Source organism: Paramisgurnus dabryanus, chromosome 7 (assembly GCF_030506205.2).
Source record: "Paramisgurnus dabryanus chromosome 7, PD_genome_1.1, whole genome shotgun sequence".
Lineage (NCBI taxonomy): Eukaryota > Metazoa > Chordata > Actinopteri > Cypriniformes > Cobitidae > Paramisgurnus > Paramisgurnus dabryanus.
The window spans coordinates 38,636,166-38,650,988 of NC_133343.1; the positions used below are offsets into that span (position 1 = coordinate 38,636,166).

Here is a 14,823-nt window from a genome sequence, read left to right on the forward strand (position 1 = left end):
TTTTCCTTTTTTTACGTTTTGTATAAAAAATGAATAATTGTAAATGTTTACCTGTATAAGTCGTGTTTGTTAATTTAAATAAACACAAATTTTCAGCAGTTATGGTTTCCTTGTTTGATTTCTTTTTGAATTGCATGGTTGTTGTTGGGTGCAGATATTGAATATGGGCTAAATTTGTTCTTTTAATATAATCTGGCAGAGTTGTGGCCTGTGCTTGGGAGACATCTGGCTTTTCAATGGCGATATTATGGCATGAATATGGGCCATTTTAGGGTCTTCTGGCTATTGTCTGGTAAAGCATTGGCACTTTTCTGGCAGCTTTCTGGCGTGCTTTTGGCAAAACTGTTTGGGCCTGTTTTGCCCCTGCATTCCTGGCGGTATGATTGCCAAAACTAAGAACAGTGTTTGCGCCTTAAAAGGCCCGGAACAATTTTGCTATCTGGGTAGCTTCTTATTAAACTGTTTGTACAATTACAAAGTTCTCAATGCTTCGGTTTGCATGTAAGGACCCTCATTATGCTACTGTGGTAGTGTGAGGCTATTTTGAGCCTTGTTATTGGTATTAACTAGCGATTTACTTGTACTTACTCTTTGCCCCATATATAGCGCTATACGCTAATCTGTTTTTATTGATAAAAAACTCTTTACATTTGATTATCATGAAAATGCATCCCAGAGAACGATCTACTCTGTAACCATGTGTTAATTACCCTTAGGTTCGTTTTTCACCGGAGTTGTCCTTTAAAGAAATTAATAAGAAAATCAATCAATAAAATGGGCAACCAGTCTTTGGAAGAAGAGGAGATCTCTGTCTCCCTCTTTAAATGACCTGTATGAAATTAAGGTCTGACAGTAGAGATGTTAGTTAAAGGGTTTTAGATATGATATTATGAAAGAAAAAAGCACTAAAAAAGACCAATAACCTTGATTATTAGGCAAGGCAAGGCAAGGCAAGTTTATTTGTATAGCACATTTCATACACAGAGGTCATTCAAAGTGCTTTACACAGAGATGAGAAAACAATATATAAAAAAAGAAAAAGAAAATGTAAAAATAAGATATACACGATAAGATCACAATAAAGACAAAGAAACCTGATAATTTAAAATAACAATTAAAGAAAATAAATGTGATTTTAATAAAACAGTTTAAAATATTAAAAAGAATAAAACAGGAGTAAAAGTGACTTGAGTTAAAAGTGCAGTAAGTGTGAAGCAGCACAGTGCTCATTCAGTAAATGCAGAGTTAAACAGATGTGTTTTTAATCTAGATTTAAAAGTGTTTACTGTTGAAGCACATCTGATCTCTTCTGGAAGTTGATTCCAGCTAGAGGTGGCATAATAACTAAATGCTGACGCACCTTGTTTTGAGTGAAACCTTGGTATTTCTAACTGACCGGATCCTAATGATCTGAGTAATCTTTTAGGTTTATATTCAGTTAGCATATCTGTCATTTATTTGGGTCCTAAGCCATGAAGTGATTTATAAACGAGTAACAATACTTTAAAGTCTATTCTAAATGTAACAGGAAGCCAGTGTAAGGACCTGAGGACTGGAGTTATGTGCTCAGATTTTTTGGTTCTGGTCAGAATTCTGGCAGCAGCGTTCTGTATGAGCTGCAGCTGTCTAATGTTCTTTTTGGGGATCCCCGTAAGGAGTCCATTGCAGTAATCCACCCTGCTGGTGATGAAGGCATGAACAAGTTTCTCTAAGTCCTGTCTTGAGACAAAACATCTAATTCTGGCAATATTTCTGAGATGGTAGTAAGCTGATTTGCTTATCGCTTTCACGTGACTACTGAAATTAAGGTCAGACTCTAAAATTACACCAAGATTTCTGACTTTATTTTGTGTCTTTAGACCCCTAGAGAAAAGGTATGTGTTAACTTTGAGAGTTTCATCTTTATTTCCAAATACAATGACTTCAGTTTTGTCTTTGTTTAACTGGAGGAAGTTTTGACGCATCCAACAGTTAATTTCCTCAATGCATTTACATAGAGAGTCAATAGGGCTGTAGTCATTGGGTGACAGGGCTAAGTATATCTGGGTGTCATCTGCATAGCTGTGGTAAGCAATTTGGTTCTTTTTCATTATTTGACCAAGTGGGAGCATATACAAATTAAACAGAAGTGGTGCAAGAATTGAACCCTGTGCGACACCACATGTCATGGATGTCCACTCAGATTTATGGTTAGCTATGTTCACATAGTAACCTCTTCCTTGTAGGTATGTTTTAAACCATTTGAGAACCATCCCAGAAAGTCCTACCCAGGTTTCCAGTCTATGTAAGAGTATGGTGTGATCTACTGTGTCAAAGGCAGCACTAAGATCTAGTAGCACCAGCACTGATATATTACCTGAATCAGAGTTTAAGCGAATATCATTTATTATCTTTATGAGCACTGTCTCTGTGCTGTGATGTTGACGGAAACCAGATTGAAAGTTGTCCAGATAGCCATTTGAGTTTAAGAATTTGTTCAGCTGATTGAAAACAACCTTTTCAACGATCTTGCTTATAAACGGAAGATTTGAGATAGGTCTGTATTTGCTAAGTATGGTTTTGTCTAGGTTACTCTTTTTTAGGAGAGGCTTAACAACTGCTGTTTTTAATGACTCTGGAAAAGTGCCTGTGATCAGAGAGGTATTTACTATTTTTAAGAGGTCAGTTTCTAAGCAGTTAAGTACCTTTTTGAGAAAAGATGTGGGGAGCGTGTCAAGGCTGCAAGTTGATGCTTTAAGATGTTGTACTGTTTCATCCAAGGTTTTTATATCAATTATGTCAAATTCTGAGAGAATGACTAATTTCTGAGGTTGTTGCAATGATATCTGACTGACCACAGTACAATTTGAGGTCGTATTGATCGCCATTCTGATATTACTGATCTTCTCAGAGAAAAACTTAGCAAACTCATTGCATTTGTTGTCAGAGAGCATTTCACTAGGAACTTGATTTGGGGGGTTTGTTAGTCTCTCTACAGTAGCAAAGAGAGTGCGAGTGTTGTTGATGTTGTTGTTTATAATGTTTGAAAAAAAGGTCTGTCTAGCTGTGCCTAGTTCTACATTGAAAGCACGAAGACTGTCCTTATAGATGCTATAATGAACTTCAAGTTTTGTTTTCCGCCACATACGTTCAGCTTTTCTGCATGTTCTTTTCATGTGCTGTACTGCTGTTGTGTTTCTCCAGGGTGCTTTACGTCTGCCATTGATCACCCTGACCTTAACTGGAGCTATACCATCAATAGCATCTTTAACTTTTATGTTAAAGTTTTCAAGGAGAACATCAACAGAGTCTGCCGATATGTTTGGCAACATTGACATAGCATTCATAAATACCTCACTGGTGTTCTCATTTATTAACCTTTTTTTGACATAGACAAATCTAGCATCAGTGGCAGGACAGATCAATAAATCAAAGTAAACACAGAAATGGTCAGATAGCGCTTCATCCTTGATTACAGTGGATGAAATGTTTAGACCCTTGCTAATGAGCAGATCAAGAGTGTGTCCCCGATTGTGTGTAGGACCTTGCACGTGCTGGGTCAGATCAAAAGTGTTTAAAACATTTAACAGTTCAATCGCAGTATTGTTTTCTGAATTGTCTATATGAATATTGAAATCTCCAGCAATAACAAAATAATCAAATTCAGAGGAAATCGTTGATAAAAGTTCTGTAAATTCATCAACAAATGCTGAGGTGTATTTGGGAGGTCTATAAATAATTGTAAACAGAATGCGTGGTGTACCTTTTAGAGCAATACACAGATATTCAAAAGACTGGTAATCACCAAGTAACACTTGCTTGCACTGAAAGGCATCTTTGAATAAAGCAGCTATTCCTCCACCTCTTCTAACAGCTCTACATACACTTATAAAGGTAAAGTTGGGTGGGGCTGATTCATTGAGGACTGTAGCACTGCAGCTGTCATCCAACCAAGTTTCATTTAGAAACATAAAGTCCAGGTTGTTAGTGGTGATAAGATCATTAACTAAAAAGGATTTGTTCTTTAGTGAACGGATGTTCAGAAGTGCTAACTTAACAGTAACTGGATTTGGAACTGTATCAATCTCAGAATGATGTATAATAGGCAGTAGATTAGATAGAATTGCTGTGTGGCTGGAGACCTTCATCTTTCTATCACATGTCAGGACAGAGATAGGGAAAGCTAAAGGGACATTGTGCGCCCGCTTGTTCTTAAAATATTTATGATTGTTACTGCTGACGTAGCGGGAACCCAACACACATCAGTTGAGCCCGAAGGCTTTGGTGGATGAGGAGCCCGCCGTTTCTTGGTTGATATTTGGGGACTCGCAGCAATAGAGTGGGATAGCTTTGTTCCAGCAGATACCAGTTTCTCCATTTTCTCTGAAAAGCCCAGAAGTGGTGATGTTGGAGAGAGGGAGAGAGAGTGTGACGACATCAGCTGTGATTCTGGTGTTCCTGAAGGCTGGGGGGGAGTGTTATCAACAGAAACGTCCTTGGGTGTTGATTCACAATCCAGCTGTAGCGAGGTCTGTGGGCAGGGCTCAGCCTGAGCTGTGTCTGTGAACAGTAGTTGTGACTGCAGAGTTTTATCCTTGTCATCTGAATGTCCATCCAAGTGCTGGTGTGAAATCCTGTGGTCATTTCCGCTGTTCAGTAGTGGACTGGCACACTCAGCTGATGGATGATGCATGGAGAAAAAGATATTGTCTTTAAGCAACCTAGCACCTAGTTTGTTTGGGTGGATACCATCTGTGTTAAAAAGTTGCCTTTGACTTCAGAAGATATTGAAATTGTCAATGTAATTCAGTCCTCTCATGGTGCAGGTTTTTTGCAGCCATGAATTTAAGCTTAGTAGACGAGAAAACATATTTGTTCCTCGGGCTGGGAGAGGTCCACTGATGAAAGATTGAACTTTCAGTCTTGTAAGTGTTTCAAAAAGTTCATTGAAATCCACCTTAAGGAGCTCAGACTGCTCTTTCCGAATATCATTCTTTCCCACATGTATGACAATCCGACTGACAGACTTATGTTTCATCAGAATGTTGCAAAGTTCCTTGTTAACATCAGAAACCGTTGCCCGAGGAAAACAGTATGTACGGGTAGCCTTGCTTTCAAAGTTTCTGATAATATTGTCACCCACTATCAGCGTGCTTGGCTCGGCTGCTGTCTGAGCGGAGCGCCGTTGCCTGTATGATGTTGAGCGTCTGTTAGCTCTGTAAGCTACTGGCTGACGTGATCTGTGTCCATTAACATTTGGGGATTCTTCACCCAAACTCATTAGTGCTTCAAATCTATTTTCAAGCCGTACAGGGGGTGGTAGAATACCAATATTGGCTACTCGAGTTGTACCCATATCTGGGGTAGATGATGCTAATGCAGCAATTTGTGACACTCGTGACAGTCTAATGTCTTGAGCACTTTTGGGTCTCGCACCCTGTTTATGCCATCGGTTTGTGTCCTCAATTACTTTAGGTTTCTCTGAGCTCACTATGACCTGTTTAAAAACATTAGGTTCACAGGACTCACCAGCTTTATGTTGAGAAGGACCACGATGAGCCTCCGCTGTATGTTCTGGCAGGGTCGGCAGCGCCACAAGTAACTTTGTTTCGATAAGTAACTGCAATCTTTTGTAAAAGTCTGTGGCAATTTGAGCAGCAGGTGGATTTAGATCCAGAAGAAGGCATTCTTTCTTCTTTTCTTCTGTTTGAGTGTGGGCAGCTGTGTTGTCCTGTTTTAGGATTGTCAACTCCCGGCAATAGCAGACTGGTAGACCGCTATGACAAATTCCCCAAGTTGTTGAATGTTCCAAATATCAATATAGTTCCAGGAATTTGTAGTTTTAGTGTGAGTGCCCAATTGTTTAGTTTGAGCACTGTGCTGAACTGCTGGTAGTTGAATCAAAAGATAAAAGCGAAAAAGCAAAAGCGCAAAGCACAGAGCACAAGTAAAAGCGTCCGAACAGTAGCGAATGCAGTGGTATTAACCTATTGACACAGTATACACCATTTCCCCATGATATATGTACTTACAAGGCATTTGCCTTATACTAAGTATATAAAAAACTATAGATCTCTTGTAAGATTTGTTTTGTTTGGATGACTCTAGATACCTTCATGAATATGTAGATACATAAATGTCAACCAATAATGTTTGTTAGTAAAATGAAAATTACCTTTCTTTGGGGGGATTTCCCTTCGCCATGTTTCTTGGAAGAAGAGGTAAGAAGTTGACAGCCTCATGTGACAGGAAGGAGATAAATACGTTTTCTTTTCTTTTTGTATCCTTTATTTGGTTTTTAGCTTGCATGTCATTGAGAAATAAAACATGGATAACATCTAAGAAATTCTTAAAAAAAGGAAAATGACAACTATGCACTGTGGCAACTATAGTTGCCGGTGGGCTGAAATGGGTTAAGAGTAAGGAGTGATTTTAATTTTTGGTGTGTAATAAACATTTATGACACAGAAAGCACCAGGTTACTGTCTGTCACTTTAAGACACAAGACAGCTTTAAAACTGCTCTGCTTTAATGTACTGATAAACATCCAGCTGTTTATGTTCACTTAGACAAGAAAGAAAACTTAAGTTTAGTGATCACGTGTGTGCTGACTGCTCTCTGTGTGCGCGCTTCATGAACCCTCGTGCCTGTAAATATACTTTTAAAGTGGTGTGGATGAGCGCGTGCAAGAAAGTATAATGTACCTCTTTTCCGCAGTCTTTCGTCTGCTGTGTTCCGGGCTTTAATGAAACCTGCTTATAGTCTGATGAGGCGCTTGTCATTGTTTGCGATGCATGACGAGAAACGGACGTATATACACACCTTTCTTTAAGTCAGGGAACTACACTAACCTTTTCCACTGGTGGCACTTGCGCTACCAACTTTTTCAGTTACTGGCGCAAAATATGATTTGGTCGCACATATTTTTTTCAAGTTATATTAAGGCGCTCTGAATAATAATGAACAATAATGAAACTGTATTGCATACAGTTAAGCTTTTTATTTTACTTGCCATCTTTTAAACCACATGCCGCCTTGTTTTCTTAAACGTTGCAGTGTTTCCCACAGATCTGAAATTTACTTGGTGGTGGTAGCCGGTGAAAAGGGCAATTATTACCCATTGACAAATAATGGTCTACTATACATGTGATGTAGAACTAATAATGTGTGACACAACACAATACTTTGATTAATTGAAAATTAATATTAATTTCACATTATATTTCATCAATCTAACCACCCCAAACTTTCTTTGCCATTAACAAAGCTGACACTGTTTGTCAAAGCACCACGAAAACACTTACTGTTTTTGCACTGATATATGAAGCAATTAGACCCCTTTTATCAAACTCAATATAATACAATACTATGTATAGTATATTAATAGACAGTGCAGGTCTATAGATTATAAATGTGACTGATGTTATGACTGATGTTATAATGGTTATAATTTCTATTAGAAAGGCACTTTTACTGCTTCTGCTCTATCTTTCTATTTCTCTCTTGCCGATTTAAAAAGCTTAATCCACTCATTATTTCAGATTTAAAAGTCTACTTGCTGTCCCGGTGACAGACTTTACATTGCTTTGCTCGTTCAGTGCAATTGGCTTGATATTAGCATTGCTTTTTGCTACAATCTCTGTCCAAACTTAATATGTATATGGTTTTAGAAAATATATGGTTAATTAATAATAAGATTATTTAAAAAAATGTGAGAATGAAAATGCAGCGCGTGGTCGTAACAAGAACCATCGCCATAGAAACCGGAGGTACGCTGAAACTGCACTCGAGCTTTAGCGCGGTAGCGCTCATGGACGTTTTCCGATCGACTCGGGTTATAAACACAACATTAATCAGACTTGGGACCCAAAGTAATTAAACTAGGACCTAACCGGACCCGACAGACCATTTAAAATATAAACCCGGAACCATACGAGTCCCGCGTCCTCAGTGAAGAAAGACCTCTGCTCAAGTTCAGAAACAAGGAAGACACTGCGCTTGCGTCGCGTCCCACCCAATTCATTGAGAAACAGCTGAGCACGCAAACGCACACTGATAGGGAGAGACACGACGTGCTTTCACGCAAAATGAAGCCAACGTGTTGATGGCTCAGAGCACGTTATAAAACGTATTCTTAAGATCCACATTTCTGTTTTAATAAATGCTCATAGTAAATCATAGCATATTGTCTAAAACATTAGGTAGCACATTTGCGACCCATTAAAAATTAGGGTCGCAACGGCAGTTCAAAAGGTCGCATATGCGACCATTTTGGTCGCAGTGTAGCTCCCTGCTTTAAGTCTAACATTACACAAAAGGGAAATGTTTTCGCGCATTTCTGTCCTTTCATTTGCCGGTTAATGAGTTATAATGGGTTTTTAAAATGACTGAATCCAAAACCTGCCAACTTCATGACATTCCACGTTGTGCAGTTAATTCCATTTGTATGCATTTCGCGATTCTGTCCGTGTTTTCCGCATCGCGGAAATCATATGGCCGTACACTTTGTTGAGGAGTTGAACTGCTGCTCGCTCATGTTTTCCTAATGGTGTTATCTGACGTGTAGTCAGCACCTGAGGGTTAATGCACTCTATTGGTTTAAACTGCATCAAACGTAAAATGCGCATGAAGCGAACTGTCAAAAACTGCGTACTAGATGATTGTTATATTTGATAGTTTTGAATCGAAATAATCGCAGCTCTTGCGATTCGAAAATCACATCCATTCACATCGCGATTTCGGTTCAAAAAAGATTAATCGTGCAGCCCTAGGGGTAACTTTGTTACGGTGGCCCTGAGGTGCAATTTTATTTACAAGATTTAAAACAAATTTACAAGTTTTTTAACAAATTTACAATTTTTTAAATAAATGTACAAGTTTTTCAACAAATTTACATCTGTTTAAACAAATTTACAATGAGCGAACAAAATTACATGTTGTAAAACAAATTTACGTTTATTACTGAAAGGGTAGGTACAATACGCTGACGTCACGCATCCGGGACTCCGGTCACGTGGGAAGAAACCCGGAAGTATCGCCGTGAATCACATGGGAGTTGCAAATGCGATGTTGTGTATTAGGCTGTACATCATATTAACGTAAAGAGAGTGATAATATATATCCTTTCATCTATTCCCGAGTGACTCAAAGGGATATTGGACCTTATTTTCAGGTAAGTGAAATAGCTTTAGTTAGCTAACGCTAGCTTTCCAAGTTGCACACGTTTCGGATGGCAGTTATCAAAATAATTCACTGACTTTCTCATTAGATTACAGACAACACGAGAGGGTGCTCCAAACTTTTTAATCAGGACTGCATTGTTTGTTCGCTCCCGGGGTTACATAGACTGAAACGGGGAAGCGTGACAAGTTTGTTTACATGGTGCTGTAAACTCCAACCCAGGAGGACACTTCAGAGGAATCAAGGGTGCTCTAACTTGTTCGATGATATAATCTGAATAATCTTTAAAAGATTAAGATTTTATGTAATGAGACGATTTGTTAAAATTACCAAAATTTATACTATGAATTATATTTTCATTTAATCCTCTCTAAATGTGATAGTACTGTAATGTTTTATCATATTACAAATACTCTAATGTTGCCTAAGCAAACTGACATTTATGTCAGATAGATAGATAGATAGATAGATAGATAGATAGATAGATAGATAGATAGATAGATAGATAGCCAAGACTGAAATCATGATTATGTTAATTTCCAGTGTCTGTGATGTTGAAACACTAAAGGAAGAAGAGGAGGACCACCATTTGTTTCCTGATCAGAACACAAGAGAAGAGTGAGAAAAAAATCAAGCAATTCATTGATGAAAATTAAAACATGTAAATAAATCTTATGACCTCCTTGATCTTTCTTTTTTTACATGCAATTTTCTCCTCTTTCTCAATACACAGATCTAACAGTGGTTTGGGGGCATTGCAAGACCATGATTACCTGGAAACATCTCCTATTATGGAAGAGCACAACATCATGCTCGCAACATTTGTGTCCTGGATCAGTTTTTCTTGTTTCTCTGCTGTATGAGGCAGGGGCTTCTTTCCGCAGATTTAGCTGTAAGGTTTAAAGGTCCCGTTTTTCCTGATCCCATTTTTTAAACTTTAGTTAGTGTGTAATGTTGCTGTTAGAACATAAATAATACCTGTAAATTATAAAGCTCAAAATTCAATGCCAAGCGACATATTTTCTTTAATAGAATTTCCCTTTTAAAGCATACAGCAAACGGACGGTTTGGACTACAGCCCTCTACTTCCCGATTGAATGACATCCAAAGAAGAGTTTTTTTTACTAACTCTCACCCACAGGAATACGTCAGTCGCAAGCAAAGCTCAAATGGCTCTGCTAAGCTAAGTTGCTGTTAAATCACAACACACTAAACAAACTACTACACAATCAAAACTCGATATATATTTCTGAAGGAGGGACTTCATAGAACAAGGAAGAAATCAGCCCGATTTTAGGACAGTGAAAACAGTGCTATAGAAATAAGTAATTATGTGAAAAATACTGTGTTTTTTACACACAAAACATGAACACACGCTATATTGCACACCATAAACACAATCATAGTTTAAAAACACAGGAAAAACAGGACTTTTAATCTGTCCAAGGCAACAGTCAGTCGAATATGCATAACATGGGCTAATGTCCAAACATCTTTTCACTTCACAAGAGGTGCAAAGTTTGGACTCTCATTCTCACGGCACCCATTCACTGCAGAGGATCCAATTGTAAGCAATGTAATGCTGAATTTCTCCAAATCTGTTCCAATGAAAAAGCAAATGCATCTATATATTGGGTGAAAAATTCCTTTAATCCCAAAAACAGACTTTTTTCATTTAAATGTTTTTACTTTGCTTTACTATTACAATTTGTACAGTAGATAGAAAATATACATTGGAACAAATTTATAAACAGTGGTGTGAAAAAGTGTTAGCCCCATCCAGATTTCTCATGTTATTGCATATTTATGTCATACTTTTATGTTTCAGATCATCAAACAAATTTAAATATTAGTCAAAGAAGATAACACAAGTGAACACATCATGCAGTTTTTAAATGAAGGCTTTTATTATTAAGGGAAAAAAAATCTAAACTACATGGCCCTGTGTAAAAAAGTGTATTAGTACCCATTGGCTTTTAATGTAAATATGATTGGTTCTAAAAATGTACATATATTTTTTTTCATACTTCATTTATAAATAAAACTATATTTTGAACAATGAGTGAAATGCAGTTTCTTTAATGTACAGTAATTTACTTAACACGTCTCTAATGTGTGCGTTACATGTTTGTTAGAAGTGTGTGTGTGTGTGTTGTTCCTTGCTTTATAAGCTGTTGGGCAGCCATTAGTTAAAAAAAACAAGTCCAACTTAATTTTTACTGACTTCCATTTGTCTCCATCAAAGTAAATGCGTTCCAGGTGGATTCGGAAGTCAGTTCTGGTTTTGACAAAAAAAATCACACCATGTTATCCCTGTGATTCCTCTGAAGTGTCCTCCTGGAGTTTACAGCACCATGTAAACAAACTCGTCACGCTTCCCCTTTTCAGTCTATGTAACCCCTGGAGCGAACAAACAATGCAGTCCTGATTAAAAAGTTTGGAGCACCCTCTCGTGTTGTCTGTAATCTAATGAGAAAGTCAGTGAATTATTTTGATAACTGCCATCCGAAACGTGTGCAACTTGGAAAGCTAGCGTTAGCTAACTAAAGCTATTTCACTTACCTGAAAATAAGGTCCAATATCCCTTTGAGTCACTCGGGAATAGATGAAAGGATATATATTATCACTCTCTTTACGTTAATATGATGTACAGCCTAATACACAACATCGCATTTGCAACTCTCATGTGATTCACGGCGATACTTCCGGGTTTCTTCCCTCGTGACCGGAGTCTCGGATGCGTGACGTCAGCGTATTGTACCTACCCTTTCCGTAATAAACGTAAATTTGTTTTACAACATGTAATTTTGTTCGCTCATTGTAAATTTGTTTAAACACTTGTAAATTTGTTGAAAAACTTGTACATTTATTAAAAAAAAATGTAAATTTGTTAAAAAAAACTTGTCATTTTGTTTGCTCATTGTAAATTTGTTTAAAAAACTTGTACATTTATTCACTCATTGTAAATTTGTTTAAACACTTGTAAATTTGTTAAACTTGTAAATGTGTTCACTCATTGTAAATTTGTTGAAAAACTTGTACATTTATTTAAAAAATTGTAAATTTGTTAAAAAAAACTTGTAAATTTGTTAAAAAACTTGTAAATTTGTTTTAAATCTTGTAAATAAAATTGCACCTCAGGGCCACCGTACTTTGTTTGCCCAGTTTGAAAAACCATTAGCTTTTACTCTGGACTTTAAAGCTCGGAGGAACTGCATAATCAGGATGCATGTGACAATTTTCTAAACAAAATACTGCTTCCTAAGCTATCTGAGGAAGATTCTCTAAAATTACACACCCCTATTACCCTAGATGAGCTTAAGGAATTCGTTTCTGAGATGTGCAGGGGTAAATCTCCTGGTATGGATGAAATTTCCCCTGAATTTTACACAACCTTCTGGGACGCTGTGGGCCCTCTACTTTTTGATATGATTCAAACTGCTATTGGAAAAGGGTCTTTTTCTAGGGATGTGAATATTACTGTTATTTTGCTCTTGCTCAAAAAGGACAAAGACCCTAATGACTACTCAAGTTATAGCCCTTTGTCCCTTCTTAATGCGGATTTAAAAATGTATGCTAAATTGCTTGCACGAAGGCTTCAGCCAGTCATGACTAAGCTCAAAGGTTTACTGATTTGAATTTGAATTAAAGAGATAGAACCCTTCTCTCCAGGTTTCTGGTTTTTTTATCTCTCTCTCTGGTTCCTTTTTGTTAGATGTTATCGTTATATGTTTATGTCACAAGTCGGGGCGGACCACAGATGTAAACAAGCCACGCCCCTTCCTAGTTTCCACCTCGAGGAGGTCCCAAAGTCAACCCAATGACCAGACAACACAAGCGTAAATATAATTTAAAAGACACTTTATTTAATTTATTTAAAATAAATAGGGAAAGGGGCAAGGGTAAGTTAAAATGAGGGTCTCTCCGTCTGCTCTCCAGGTGAGCCGGGAAGAAGGGGGGGACAGCGGGGCGAGACTCCTACGCCTTGTCTTCTTGATCCCGTGGCGCCCTCCTTTTCCTCCTGGAGGCAGATTAAAACAGGGTAAGTGGTGGTTCAATGTTGCGGAGCCCTGGGGGTCTTGTTGGCGACAGGCTGGTTTATCCACTTGACGCTTTCCTAGGGTGGTGTCCGGTATGTACTTCACAGGTATGATATTCTGGTTCTCTCCTTCTGCAGGCTTATAGCTGGAACACAGAGGATTACGTAACAGACACTGGGACTTTCACTCTCACCGTGACGACGTACAGGTAAGTACCTCACAGGTATGGTATTCAGGTTCTCTCCTTCTACCAGCTTGTAGCTCACAGGTATGGTATTCAGGTTCTACCATAAAGACTCAGAAGGCAAGTGAACGTTTGAATGACATTTATTCCATGTTGAATTAAAAGACAGAAATTCAAATCAGACTCAATTAAATGGATGCTTGAGTCTCGTATAGATTCTTTTGGCGTATGCCCCGCCTTTCGTCCGGGTCTAGCTGTAGTCCGGCAGATCCTGCCTGATGTTGAAGGCAGGGGCGGAGCCTACCCCCGGACAAAAGAACAGGGAACAACCTGGTGGTGGTGGGGAGGATGGAGGCGAACTTCAGCTACGACACCTACGGGCAGCAGGAGAGAGTGTTAGTTCAGCGTTTAAATAGTCGGCATTGAGCTGTGATTGGTAAGCCGATTTTATGAATGAATGACGTGGTATTAGAGTCTTCCTGGTAGAACTTACGCTGACGCTTTCATTTCTACCATAAAGACTCAGAACGTTTTGCAATATAGTGTGAAGACCGTGAAGGCACAGATACGGGGCAATGATATGCCAAATAGCAATAAAGGCAGCGGAGGGTAAATGCGGGGCAATGATATGCTGTATGCGACAAAGCCTGTTACAGGGCAACGACTTCCCATGTAGTGTGAAGACCGCGAAGGCAATGATGCGGGGCAACGATATGCCGACTCATTATAAAGGCTGTGGAGGATAGATGCGGGGCAACATATGCAATGTAATAAGTCGGTTGTGGTATCCATGACACAATGTAACCATATGCAAAGTAACGAGGAGGCCGTGATACAGATAAACCATAAGTTACATGGCGAAAAACGAGCGGGAGCCCATGATAAGGCAATGATATGCTGATTAGCGAGAAGGCCATGATACAAGTCAACAGTTTGCAGTATAGCAGACGACTGTGAATGCTGGATACAGGGCAATGATAGGCCACGCAGCAAGGAGGTCACGAGAGCCATGCAATGGGGCAACAATATACCCTATAGTGAGAAAGGCTGCGAATGCCATGTCGGAGGCTGTGAATGCCATGTCGGAGGCTGTGATGAAAAGCAACAATATTCCGATAAAGCACGCTATGCCACAGATTAATTTAGCGAGAAATGAGACATGGTTGAGTAACCTACACCACCACCAGTATATGCTTGATCATACCGTGATCATTATGCAGCTTAAAACTATAGAAAACTGATGAAACTTTGCATTTCAAGTGTATTAACTTTTCGAAGTATTTATGTAGTAAAAGATGGGATTTTGGCTATGGCTTTGAATTGCAAGCATAATAATGGCAGAAAAATTACCTAGGAAAACAGAATCATAACAATTAACATGAAACTGAGAAAGAATTTATGGTTTTTGAATTTTAAGATTAATAATTATAGACTAGAAAG

The 14,823-nt window shown here is 38.4% G+C and overlaps 2 long non-coding RNA genes across 4 annotated transcripts in view; both read left to right on the forward strand.

The window, feature by feature from the left end:
- Positions 1-14,823, forward strand: part of LOC135734354 (uncharacterized) — a 352,561-nt gene that overhangs the window by 146,851 nt on the left and 190,887 nt on the right. The gene's annotated exons all lie outside the window — the stretch shown is intronic.
- On the forward strand, positions 9,019-10,488 carry LOC135734419 (uncharacterized). Of its 2 annotated transcripts, XR_010527325.2 has the most exons (5): positions 9,019-9,151; positions 9,248-9,405; positions 9,703-9,777; positions 9,893-10,051; positions 10,208-10,488. It is a non-coding gene; the product is annotated as an uncharacterized lncRNA (long non-coding RNA). The 2 variants fall into 2 exon arrangements; XR_010527324.2 differs by lacking the exon at positions 10,208-10,488 and having other exon boundaries at positions 9,893-10,201.